The sequence below is a fragment of the Ambystoma mexicanum genome, chromosome 5q (assembly GCF_040938575.1).
Source record: "Ambystoma mexicanum isolate Mex_15411 chromosome 5q, UKY_AmexF1_1, whole genome shotgun sequence".
NCBI lineage: Eukaryota > Metazoa > Chordata > Amphibia > Caudata > Ambystomatidae > Ambystoma > Ambystoma mexicanum.
In genome coordinates this window covers 43,975,718-43,989,057 of record NC_090933.1, presented here as the reverse complement: position 1 = coordinate 43,989,057, position 13,340 = coordinate 43,975,718, and the positions used below count along the sequence as shown (strand labels likewise).

The 13,340-nt window shown below is 42.8% G+C and overlaps 1 protein-coding gene across 2 annotated transcripts in view; it reads left to right on the top strand.

Annotated features, from left to right (window-relative positions):
- GNAL (G protein subunit alpha L) overlaps positions 1 to 13,340 on the top strand; it is a 1,214,381-nt gene that overhangs the window by 1,036,657 nt on the left and 164,384 nt on the right. The window lies entirely within an intron of this gene.

The following is a 13,340-nucleotide window of genomic DNA, read 5'->3' as shown; positions in this document are numbered from 1 at the left end:
TGAAGGAAACATTGCTCCAAAATATTCTTTTTCATTGCTTTGTGTTTTAAATGTCGTGCTGCAATGAAGTCGAGACATTCTTAACGTTTTAAATCTGCTGGGTTTTCACGCGAGTATTGGGTCCTATATTGTATTCTTCGATATAGACTGCCATCTAGTGGATAATAAGGAATTAACAAGGCAGCGAAAACATTTGCCCACATATTCCCAGTAAGTTGTCCAGAAAAACAAGTTTGTACTGTTTTTATTATCCATCCATTTCGGGCCTGGGAGGGCAGGGGAGGGTTAGTGTGCAGGGGATGAGCGTTTGGGGAGAAACCGCTTCCAAATCCCATTCCCCTCTCCACCCTGCCCCTAGATGTCATTAAGTTTACAGGCAGAAGAATAAAGCCTAGTCTGCGGGCGAGCCAATTGATTTCCTACAGTCTTTCTAAAACATTTTTAACCATGCTATAATTTAGCAAAGGAATCCTTTTCTGTGCAGTCCTCTCTCCAGCCTTACTCGCCAAGCCTGCTTACTTTTCCAGCCCACTCCTTTGCAAAACCATAAGTTCCATGAACTTAGAACAACGTTCAACGTGACATGTTCCCTCCAATATGGCATATCAGAGTCAAAATATGGCTACGCCTTAGTGTTTGGCACGACTTTCTTCTAAAAATGAAGTCTGCGATGCAGCGTAGCTTTGCAAACTGTGCCGGGCCTTCTTTTTGGACTAATACTCTGCAAGGAATAATAGATCCGCTCACTAAGCACATATTGTGAATGGTGGAGTAACTTTGACTAAATCTTGCCAATCAAAGGCTATTTTGAAAGTTCAGGGGGCTTCAATTGAATTTCTAACAGCGATCTATTGAACAAGTAAAAGTGCTTTTTATTTCAATTTAAATTAATGAATTTCAATACAATAAATCTACAGGCCTACTGCAATACCATGCACTGTGGTTAGTCTGCAGAGATCGCTTTCCTCTACAAGTATGACTATATTGCATATATGCACCTGGGGAGAGAGCTGTAGAGAGCTTGCCAATGCCTGGGATGCAATCAGAATCTGTAAGGAGCTGCCCGCATTTCATACTGTCCTGCTGCGCCTCCGCCTAGCCATCATTTTGTCGTTGGAGTGGGGTCCTCTGGCAGAGTCTCCACTGTGTGCCTCACTTCGACCCTCCTCAGCACCAAAGCCCCTCCAGCGATCCCCCCTGCCCACTCACCTGCGCACCTGCTGGCCCACCCCCAAGTCCTGTAAATAGTTATTTCTAATTGCTGACATGTGTAATTTCTTTATAAGGGAAGCATGAATTGCGCAAAGCCTGTGTCCCTTAACAAGCAAAAAAAAGTCTCGGCACCCCAGATGACAGACAAGAGTGCTGCGCGTGTCCTGCCTGGCTGGCTTTGGCTTAGGGGCCGTTACTGCCCCTGCCCTCCTTCCAAAAGTGGTATTTTATGCTATATTGAAAACAGTTGATATAAATGACAGGAAAGGGCCATCTTGTCCACCTGAAGTTGGCAATTACAATGCCGCAAAGCCACATGACATACTTCATCTCCCGCTATGACTTTCCTTTAACGTTGTGAACATTTAAATATCTGAAACTTCAGAACTTCTTACACAGCAAATGATGGGGCAAGCATACAGTATACGGGACATTGCCCTGTGCAACACTGACTGCACCCAGTTGTGGAGTGCTTTGCACTAAAAACTGTTTTCAGGGCCTTTTTTTACCATATCTATTTATTTTCGCCAATTAATGCAGCTAATGTTTACATTTTACTGACACTCATCTCACTAATGTGCTACTTCAGAAGTACACAAACATTTTGTATTGTTGCTCATTTTATGCCTTGAGTATATAACGTCTGATGACAATAACAATATTAGTACACAATTACTAATCAAATAGGTTTATTTGCTAATCAAGAAAATGTTAATTAACAAAGTCTGCTAATCAATTCTTTAAAACGAATGTATGCCTTCATTCAGCATGCATTCGTTGGTCTTGTATACTTCACTTTTGGTGACCCCAGTGCCTTCTTAGTGGTACTAAATCTGAAACACGGATGGAAAACTGGGTCCCAGGGTTTTTCTCCTTTCTGCAGGTGATGCAACTGGGCTCTACACATCACTCAGGTGCATGATCCAAAAAGCGGACACTCTCGTCTCAGCCCTCCCACCCTCAGTCCCTGTTCCTGCACAGGCTACCGTGATGCCTGCCTCAGAGAAGCAGGGATCATGGTCAATGACCCTTTAACTGCCTGCAGGTGCTTAATTTAGTGCCCACTACATGCCAGTTGCAGCACTTAGTTGTTTGTATCCTGTCCCCAACCTTTCCACCGGAACACATTCAGTGAGCCTGGATGATTGGTTTAAGTAAGTTTCGCGCACTCTACACATATGCAATAAAATATCCCTTCCAGCGTGTCTGTGTTTGCGCCAAGATGGATTGTCAATTATGGACGCTGGGCAACTAGCAGTGGCAGAGCAGCTCCATTGAAAATGGTGGGACGCCTCCCTAATAACGAAAGCCCCCCCTCTATACCCTTGTTTTTTGTGAGCATGACCAGCGATAGCAATGCTAGGGTGACCAATTCCATTTTCCATAAGATAGCTGTCGCCTGCTGAGCTTTTTATGAAGAAGTTATCCAGGTTTCAGTCCCGGCTGCTGTTTGATTATTTTACAGAGAAGAGCAGGAAGTGGTAAGAAGGAGAAAAATGACTGTCCCCGAAAAGGTTTCCTGTAATTTGAAAAGCAAAACATCTGTCGGCTGGTTAAATTTAGCAGCGAGGGGTCTGTATTGCTGGTCAGCACTGTCTTTTCCTGTTTTGTATTTTTTTTAGTATTGTGAAGGAAGTTACAACAGAAGATTTCAGGATGCAATTCTGGCGTTGAACAATGCTGTTAACAGTGGTGCATGAACCTTTTCTCTGCTGGGATGCTTGTGCACACTGGTGCCAGATGTGTATATTAACGCTTCATTAAAACGCATTGGAATTCTTGACTTGAGGTTGCATGTTAGAATTTCGAATGGCTCATTTTAGAGACTGCCTGAAAAGGAATACATTCTGATTTTTTTTTTCTCTCCAATTTCCTAAATGGTGAGGATTTCAACCACCTTACACACCTTTGCCATGCCATTCTCCTTCGCCCCACTCTTTCACACTGCTCCCCTTATACCGCTGGCCCTATTTTTCTAATTTCTCTTTTTTTCCTCCTAACTTTGCTTACCCTTTCTCTACCAACAATATACATGCACGGTCGGTATGAACATTCGTGAAATTAGGGTCGAGCGAATACGTTTCATGTATTTTTCTTTCCTGCATTTTTTTAGGACTGCAAACTAGTAACATATCTTAAGGGCCCACTTGGGATTAAACTGAAATGTAGTAGTACATCATCTGTTTTCGGCTGGGGCCTCCCTCTGGAACAGCCTCACTGCTATTCTAAAACTTGCGGAGAACTATCTCCGGTTCTGGAGGCACCTCAAGACCTTCCTCTTTGCCTCTGCCTTCGTTCCCCCTCTCCCCTGCTGATCTGTTCTCTCTCGGCACCGTACACCTGGCCACCCTCTGTCCTCAGTGACCAGGTACCTGCTCACCCTCCCGCACTGCATACGGGCCACCCTTTGCACTGGTGTATGTATCTGTACCCATACAGCCCCCCCCCTTTTTCTTCCTGCACTGATCAGACCTACCCTGCCTGCTGGCTTAAACACAGCACTTGCTGGCTGCACCACCACTGTTTGTTGCCTTTTATTATTTATTTATTTTGTATTATTTATCTGTTTCTCCTTTGCTCCGCACTTTCCACCTCTCCCCCCTTCCATTCACTTTCCCCCTCCCCCTATCCCATTCACTTGCGTGTTCTCAATGTCACTGGGCCTAGTAAGATCATTGTTTTGTCCTCCCCTGTTCCCCTCTCTTCCCTTGTCGCGCTCTGAAATACTTGTGTACGAGCGCGATAGAAATAAAATATCAATTCAATTCAACCAATACAGGTTGATGCGGGTTAAGGTTCGGTTCGTGTAAGTGACTATTTGCAGACTCCAACTTCACCACCAGTATTTTTGGACTAACTTTAAAAGCTGTATTTGACGGAAGCTTATTAAAAAGCTCAATACAATTCACAAGGGACACCATACATCTATTACTCTACATGCTTCTTCAGCACAAGATGTCACAATGTGATGTCAACACCACACATGATTTCACAAAAAACTATAAAATGTTTTAATCCCACTACATACCGTTAATGACAATCGCACAAACCAATGACTCAAATAAACATAATGCAAAATGTTAGCAAAGAAAAAGCTTAAGGAACACAAAACGATGAAGTGCACATTTTATATACCATATAGCAATTTTCTCCTTATGGTCATCTCGCAGAGATTCATAGAGAAATCCAATTCCAAAATAAATCTATGCATGATATGAGAAACCCAGGGGTGTTCTCAGATCTACTTCCCCGGGATCCTCTGTAGAGGTGGCCAGGGAAAGGCCATCGCTTTTGGATCCTGCCCCTGGGGGTGGACAAGCGAGGGAGGTTCACCTGGATGGAGGGTTCTTGGGGATTGGAGGTGGGATACCTTTAGGTATCCACATCTTCTTTGCAAAAGAAAGCCCCTATCCCAGAAGTAGTTATGGGGTATTGATCACCATGTTGCCTAGACTCTGAGAAAGGCAGGCGATATTATCATCCCAGACGTGTTAGAAAGAGAAGAAGGATTAGGGAAAAGGTACCTTGGGACAAAACACAGTATCCCCATTATCCTCATGACACCCAGACTAACCCTCCCCTGACCTTTGTCGGTCATTATAGAGCAATTCCCCTGTATTCCCCTCTTGGAGTACCTAACAGTGCTGAGACGAGGAGGAAATAACTGAAAGTTATGAACATTACACACTTTCCCTACTCTAGTACTGAGACGAGGAAAAAGCAGCTCAGAGTATAGACACCACCTACTCTCACCAATTTGGTACTGGGATGAAGGTCAGGCATGTCCTTGTAATCAGGGTCAGGCAACCTTAATTGATGCGATGCACCTGCAGCCCATTGAAGGACCACAGGTGTATAAGAGGTGGACTACAGATACATTGAGAAGAAGCAGTAGCAGCAGCGGAGAAAGCAACAGCTGAGAAAGCAGCAGGAGAGGAAGCAGCAAGGGAAGGAGGCGTGTGGGAGCGCTAGAAGCCGAGACGTTAAAACGCCTGCCGAATTACCAGGAGTCTTGCTGGTGGGACCCTGCAGGGGGCAGAACCCTCGATAGGGAAGGCGGGCAGCAGATGCTGCCGTGGGGTGGAGGCAAAGCTATGCAGGAGAGCCGGAAATAAGTCAAACCTGTATATATTTAATACCGAAGTGAAAGGAAGGCACAGGCCATTCATTTTGAATAAGGGGTTACGTGAAACAGCATAACTGCTAACACTTAACCTCAAAGTGAATGCAAATAACCAACTTGCTAAGATTCAACTATGGATTAAAAGACAATAGTAAACCAAGTTGAATGGAAGACTCTGATTTCAGAGTTGAAGTAAAGGTTGAACAAGTGCTTGTTGTGGAGCTGCATTTGAGAAACCACTTGTTTAGTAAAGTTGTGGAATTGCATTAAAGACACTATTGCTTCAACTGCAATATTGAACTACCCAGAGCTTGAGGTTCCTGGTTGCGTGGCCTGTAATGGGTGGATTGTGTGATCCAACAACTGCGTCCAGACCAGAGAACTACTACTGGTTGAATAAAGAACTGTTGGAAGCGAATGCAGGGTTCCTGGTTGTGTAACCTGTAATGGGTAGTCCAGTTGGTCGGACAACTGCACCAAGACCAGAGAACTCCTATACGCTAACATGGAAGGTTGCTACTGTGTAAAAAGGAAAACTTCCATTGCTGCATATAAGACTTGGGGATGAGGAAGCCTGAGCTGTAAAGAACTAAGGAAACGCAGTTTAAAGAGAATGATTCAAGATACTTCTTTTTGTGACATGTTTTGACTTACTGACACAGACCTTCCTTGGTTTCTTTAGGTAGGGAAATCCCACTGTAGCATAGGGCAAGTGAGGCCTTACACCATCCTGGCATTTTCTTTAATGAAGCCTTTTGTTATACGTTGAATCTGTGGTCTGTCGCTCCTTCCATGATGGCAACCTCACAATGATTAAATCACTTCTCTACATTGTCTTAATTTCCATCATGTTGCATCATGTTGCAGATGGCCATTGCAAGCGATATTCATTTTACATATGCTTGCATGATGAATTTGTATTTGTATGGCTTAGAGAGAGAGAGGACAGAGAGAGAGAGAGATCCAAGATTAAAGCAGGCCTCAAAATGTGCACTCTGCATTAGCCAATGTCTAATGATAATGTACTCTTGGCAAGATGGTGTGCTGTGTGTATTTGGAGAATTGAGGTGGCAAGTGACTTTTTATAACTGCTACTTGAAATGTGTACCGCTGGACTAAAGAGTGCTCCAATTGTGATGTTTTCTAATGTATACTTCTGTGACCTGAGGAAGGGCCTTTTCCCTTGAGTATGTAATGGATCATTTCTTAGCACAATTATCATCTTCCCACATCCGAAAGTCTTACTGTTCTAGATTTATTTTGCTGCTGACCATTCCTTTGCCTAACCTGTATTGTATACACTATCTGAGTGACTGCATATTTGCTGATTTAGCCTACATCCTGACCTGTCCCTGTGGTGACACAGTACTTAGAATGCCCCGGACTGCATAGATAGTTCAATGAGGGGATGGGCCATGCAAGGAATGATGATGGCTCTCCGATATATGCACCCACTATATCTACAGAAGGTGAGACTGCAGCTATATTTCCAAAGAGTTTTGAAGAAACATTTGTCCGCACATGAGCATTACTAAACCAAACTTCTTGACAACCAGCAACGGGACTGGGATCCATGCTCCCGGTAGGAGCTCTAGGACCGGCACAAGCACAGTAATATGGGGAGCATCGATACCACTAGGGCTTGATCATTACATACAATATTGACAGGGAATCTGTGTGGAGCTGCAGGGTGCTTGAACAAGACTCACAATCCCAGGTCAGTCCAGCATATTTGATTATGGAGCAGGAGCCATAGGAATCCCAGAGCCGACAGACTGAGATGGGGGCGGGGTTATTCTTCTACCTTTTGCCTCCTCCTCTGGAGAAGCCGACAAGGAACAGAAGGCGTTTCGGCAGCAAGCTGCCATGTGCAATGGTGCTGTGGCCTACAGCCATCTTGATCTGCATGTCCATTCTCTCAGTGTCTTAGACGAGCAGTATGCGTCATGAAATGTTCACACAATAGATGGGCAATATACATCTGTGTTGTTCGCAGCCAAGTAAGAACCAAGGGAGGTCCAGTCGGCACAACCCAAATGACTGTGGTATGGACTACAATTTCAGCTAATATCTAGCTCGAGATCGAGAAAGATGTAAAAACAAGGCTGTGGCAGAAGACAGAAGGATAGAACAAGAAATATACTATCCCTGCCTAACGTGCGTTCTCAACTAGGTTGCAGTGTTACAATGCCTGTCTAAAAAGTGACAGAATAAGAGTCAAATTACCAACTTCTATGGTATGTAATACATCCAGCCTTGTAGGTCCTTGTAGGTCCTATACCACTTTCTTCCAAATCTGGCACTGATTGGGAGAAACTGTAATTTAAAAGAAAAGGCGCACCAGGGGTATTGAAGAGGATATGTATCCCTCCAAAAACCTGTGTGGCAACTAATGGGGTAAACAGTCCTTTAATAGCCCACAGATAAGTCACACTGACCCTGCATTGCTAGGGTTAAAAAGACACAAAAACAATTGAAGAAGGAGAAAATCCTTATTCTTTAGACACAAAGACAATACAGTCACAACTTCCCTTTCAAGGCTCGTTTTAAGTAGAGGGGAGTCGGACAATGTAAAAAGGTTTGCTCAAACAATCACAAATAGGCGAACTGTTGTCTTTTTTAGATGTAGCAAACACCGTCGACCGGTTTCAGTGGCATGACTTCATTATAACCACATTCATCAGGACAGTCTTAGCTTCCTCAGAACTGGTGTATTTTGTGATTTAACAGCCAGTAAATGAGGAACAAAAAATATACGGAAGATGGAATTGTTCTTTACCACCTTGCTGTAGGTGTCAATGGACTGGAACAGTCTAGGAGGGAGCCTGTAGGATCAAAACAAAATAATCCACAGTCACAACGCGGCTGCTAGGTTCCATGCATTGGATTATGAATAGACCACAAACTAAGTGTCATTCATCTATGCAAACAAAGTCTGTTAAAACCACACTACATCATTCAATCTTAGTATATATCTCTCAATCTCCTTCGTATGTAGCCATCATGGCATCTAGGGCCAGAGTGTGGGCTACAGTATTCAAGGTATTAAATCAATAATCATGGGTACATGTGAATCATTCATAGACACGTCTTGAACAAGTGTGTTTTTAGGTCAATGGAGATCAAACGTTGTAAATATGCAAGGTACACAAGGGGATATCACCAGCCCTGGGGAGACCCATTGTTGCCGGGATCGACTCCATTCTAGAACCACTCTCCCAATTTGTAGACTTCTTTCTGAGGCCACTAATACCCAAAATGCGTTCTTACACCAAGGACACCATGAGGATTTTAAATATGCTTCAAGGTGTCTTTTGACCCAGCTACTCAATTTTTGGTTACACTGGACATAGAAGGCCTTTATACCAATATTCCTCAGGCGGCAACCCTTGAGATAGTGGAACAAGTCTTGAGAGATCTAGTGACTCCCCCAGAGGTTCCCATAGGGCTTATACTACAACTTGCGGAGCTAGCACTTACCAAGAATTTCTTTCTGTATAAGGAATAGTTTTATGAGCAATGCCCAGGCACTGCAATGGGCGCCACATTTGCCCTGTCTCTGGCAAACCTATATGTTGTTGAATTTGAGGAGACTCACATATACCAGCCATCTAATCCTTTCAGAACACAGGTCAATCTATGGACGCGGTATATAGATGATGTTTTGGCCATCTTTACGGGAACAGAATCAAGATTTAAAGAATTCATGACTTGGCTCAACTCAAGAGATAGATATCTCAAATTTACACACAGCATTTCGAAAGAAATCATTCATTTTCTTGATTTGGAAATCACACCCAAATTAGGCTGTTTGGTCACCAGAGTCTTTCGTAAACCAACTGATCGCAACTCCCTACTGGATTACACCAGCTTTCATCCGAGGAGTCTTTGTGAAAACTTACCATTTGGCCAGTTTTTACGATATAGGCGTATTTGTTCTACTACACAGGATTATGATGCACAAGCACATGGACTCACAGACCGCTTATTAGAACGCGGATATCCCAAGAGAACTGTGAGAACACGACCAGCTGGAGAAAAAACCATTACAGCAGTCTTCAGCTATTCAAACAAAATTAACCTTATCAAAAGGGAAATCATCAAACTGTGGCCAATACTTAACGTAGGGCCTGTCACGTTTTGCCATGAAAAGAAAAAAAGAAAAAATTTAAGAGACACATTGATACACTCATATACACCAGCCTTAGAGGCCACTGGGCAGACCACTTTGTGGAACAATTCAGCTCCACAGGGACACACACCGTGCGGTCAGTGCAATGTATGTACATTTACCAAACGCACCAAGACTTTGGACCTTGGCCTAAGGACACCGTGGAAACAGGTCTCCTTAACTAATTGTAATACATCCAATGTAATCTACATGATAAAGTGCCCCTGTGATAAAAAGTACATAGGCATGACTACTAGGCCAATCAAAAAACGGATCCAAGAGCACCTATCATGCATTAGGACCCACCGGGAAAATGCACCAATGGTTGACCATTTCATTAGGATGAATCACCTGGCCACTGAAATTGAGTGGACAATCATAGAAAAAGTCAGATGCCCAAGAAGAGGAGACATGAGCCACCTCCTACTGAAACGTGAACAAAAGTAGGTGTTTCTAAATAAATAATAAATAAATAATAATAAATATCCTAGCAAAAATAATATGGCTACTAATTAGACAGTAACATCTATTGGCCCTACTTTAGAAAATGGGACCTCGATCCGTTTGGGATTGGTGGATATTCACGTTGATCCACCATGATACATAGTGCCTGACCTAGTCTCAGTCGATCAGCCTGACTTCCGGCCCGATTACGCCAACACGAGTGAGAACACGTGACATACAATGGCATGTCATGTGACTCGTTTGCAACTATCACGTGACACGGAAGTAAACGGAAGGCTCATCGCTCTCCCTTTTTAAAACAGCGAATGCGATAGATTTGCATTGGACATTACAGCCGTACCACACACCGAGGAAGGTGCATGCTGGTAAGCTTTTGGGACCTCCTCTGAGGTTTCATATAATCTTGACTTAAAAGTTTTCTAGAGCCATGGGATTATGTCACGCTGAATAGGGAGTACTCGCCCCCTTTTAGGAGCAGTAACTCCTGGCCCTCCCCTTTATAAGTTTTCTAAAATGCATTAGAAGTGCCAAAATTCACCGGCAACCTAATCAGTGGCACTGCAGGCATAGGCACCACAAATCTCGTACCTTTTTAATATGAGTAACACTGTTACATCTTTATATATCCCAACAGATTAACAGTATGGGACTGGGTAGTCGAACTGTGCCTCCAACTAAGGCATAATCACCTTTTTTCTTCGACTCTCGAGGGAAGCAAATAGAGGGTGAGTCCTTTATATGTATATTTTCAACCCTATATATGCATATTTACAACGTTTGCTCTCCATTGACCTAAAAACACACTCGTTCAAGACGTGTCTATGAATGATTCACATGTACCCATGATTATTGATTTAATACCTTGAATACTGTAGCCCACACTCTGGCCCTAGATGCCATGATGGCTACATACGAAGGAGATTGAGAGATATATACTAAGATTGAATGATGTAGTGTGGTTTTAACAGACTTTGTTTGCATAGATGAATGACACTTAGTTTGTGGTCTATTCATAATCCAATGCATGGAACCTAGCAGCCGCGTTCTGACTGTGGATTATTTTGTTTTGATCCTACAGGCTCCCTCCTAGACTGTTCCAGTCCATTGACACCTAAGGCAAGGTGGTAAAGAACAATTCCATCTTCCGTATATTTTTTGTTCCTCATTTACTGGCTGTTAAATCACAAAATACACCAGTTCTGAGGAAGCCAAGACTGTCCTGATGAATGTGGTTATAATGAAGTCATGCCACTGAAATCGGTCGACGGTGTTTGCTACATCTAAAAAAGGCAACAGTTAGCCTATTTGTGATTGTTTGAGCAAACCTTTTTACATTGTCCGACTCCCCTCTACTTAAAACGAGCCTTGAAAGGGAAGTTGTGACTGTATTGTCTTTGTGTCTAAAGAATAAGGATTTTCTCCTTCTTCAATTGTTTTTGTGTCTTTTTAACCCTAGCAATGCAGGGTCAGTGTGACATATCTGTGGGCTATTAAAGGACTGTTTACCCCATTAGTTGCCACACAAGTTTTTGGAGGGATACATATCCTCTTCAATACCCCTGGTGCGCCTTTTCTTTTAAATTACAGTTTCTCCCAATCAGTGCCAGATTTGGAAGAAAGTGGTATAGGACCTACAAGGACCTACAAGGCTGGATGTATTACATACCATAGAAGTTGGTAATTTGACTCTTATTCTGTCACTTTTTAGACAGGCGTTGTAAGACTGCAACCTAGTTGAGAACGCACGTTAGGCAGGGATAGTATATTTCTTGTTCTATCCTTCTGTCTTCTGCCACAGCCTTGTTTTTACATCTTTCTCGATCTCGAGCTAGATATTAGCTGAAATTGTAGTCCATACCACAGTCATGTGGGTGGGTTGTGCCGACTGGACCTCCCTTGGTTCTTACTTGGCTGCGAACAACACAGATGTATATTGCCCATCTATTGTGTGAACATAATCTACTACGGGTAATATCCTGTTAATTTTGTAGAATTTGCCCTCTTGTCTAATAATAATGCGTCATCTAATGACCTGCTGTACGCAGCATAATCGGGTAAAACGTTGCAATCCTCGAGCTAAGTGTTTTTTCACTGTACCACCGTACAATACTGTAGATCTGTTCTCATTGCAGCAAGGCATGCGCCAAGCTTCACAGCGCACTTGTGCTTCAGCCCATTGGTCTCACCACTGCTTCTGGTAACCCTGACTCACACCCACCATGGACTATAAAGATCACTCGTCCTCTCCCCAACCTTCCCTGGTAAAACTGGAGCACTGATCATTTCAGCACGGCCAATGGATGGTGGTCGAGGGAGGGCTCATGACTGGTGTAGGCTACATGTTGCAGACAGATTTATAGCTGCAACAACCTTAATCCATCATTACCCACAATGGCACATTTTTGTTATTCTATTCTTAATTTTCTTCTCACAGTTCCATCCATTAGATTTGAAAACGTTTGCTCCCTTGTGTAAGGATAATTCTTTTTCTCAGTTACATCGCTAATGTGCCATTCTATGTATATTCCAAACATAACCTTTTTCCACCACGTAATTCACAGCAAAGGTCTGTCCGACAATACACGTGACCTGTGGTGATCTTCTTTGGGGCAAATTTCTTATAATAATGCAATGAACCCTTTGGTTTAATCTTTCCTTGAACAAAAGTCATACTTTGTTCGATATTGGCATGCTTGAGTATTGTAGAATTTATTTCATTTCGGGCGTGGTGTTTGGAGGTTTAGCTTTTTTTTATAATTGTAAATATATTCTTAAGCATTGTATTCTACTGATACGTCTTCAATGATAGCTTCTTGATTATTCTCCTCGTTAGCCTCTGGCACTGTTCAGCAAGAAGTATCTAGTGGCATAATAACCGCACGGTGCTGCTGGTTACATGTCTTTATAACGAATCATAGACTAACGAATGCACATATAATGAAAATTATATAACGACAAAACATAGCAAATGTTTCTTTTTCTTTTTTGGAGGGGGTCTCTCCCCAAAACCCTTTGGGAGTGATGTCATCAATGACATTTGTGATGTCATCTTTGATGTCCTGGGTGTTAGTCTTAGCAGTGCACGCTGGTGGCGCAAGTTATGGTAGCTTGGCTTACCATAACTGGCGAATTTCAGGGGTTTTCCGGTTTTACTTGGAACCATAACGTCCCTTTAACAAAGTTTTTTTTTACTGTATTTCATAGGTTTTTAGTAGCGCAACGGAACCATAACGTCCCTTTTAACAACGTTTTCTTACTGAATATAGATATAGACAATATAAATTGCATAAATGTTTCCTAGGATTCCCTTACTTTATATACATATAACATAGAACATACTGAACCCCCTACCTGCGCTTGTGGGTCTGA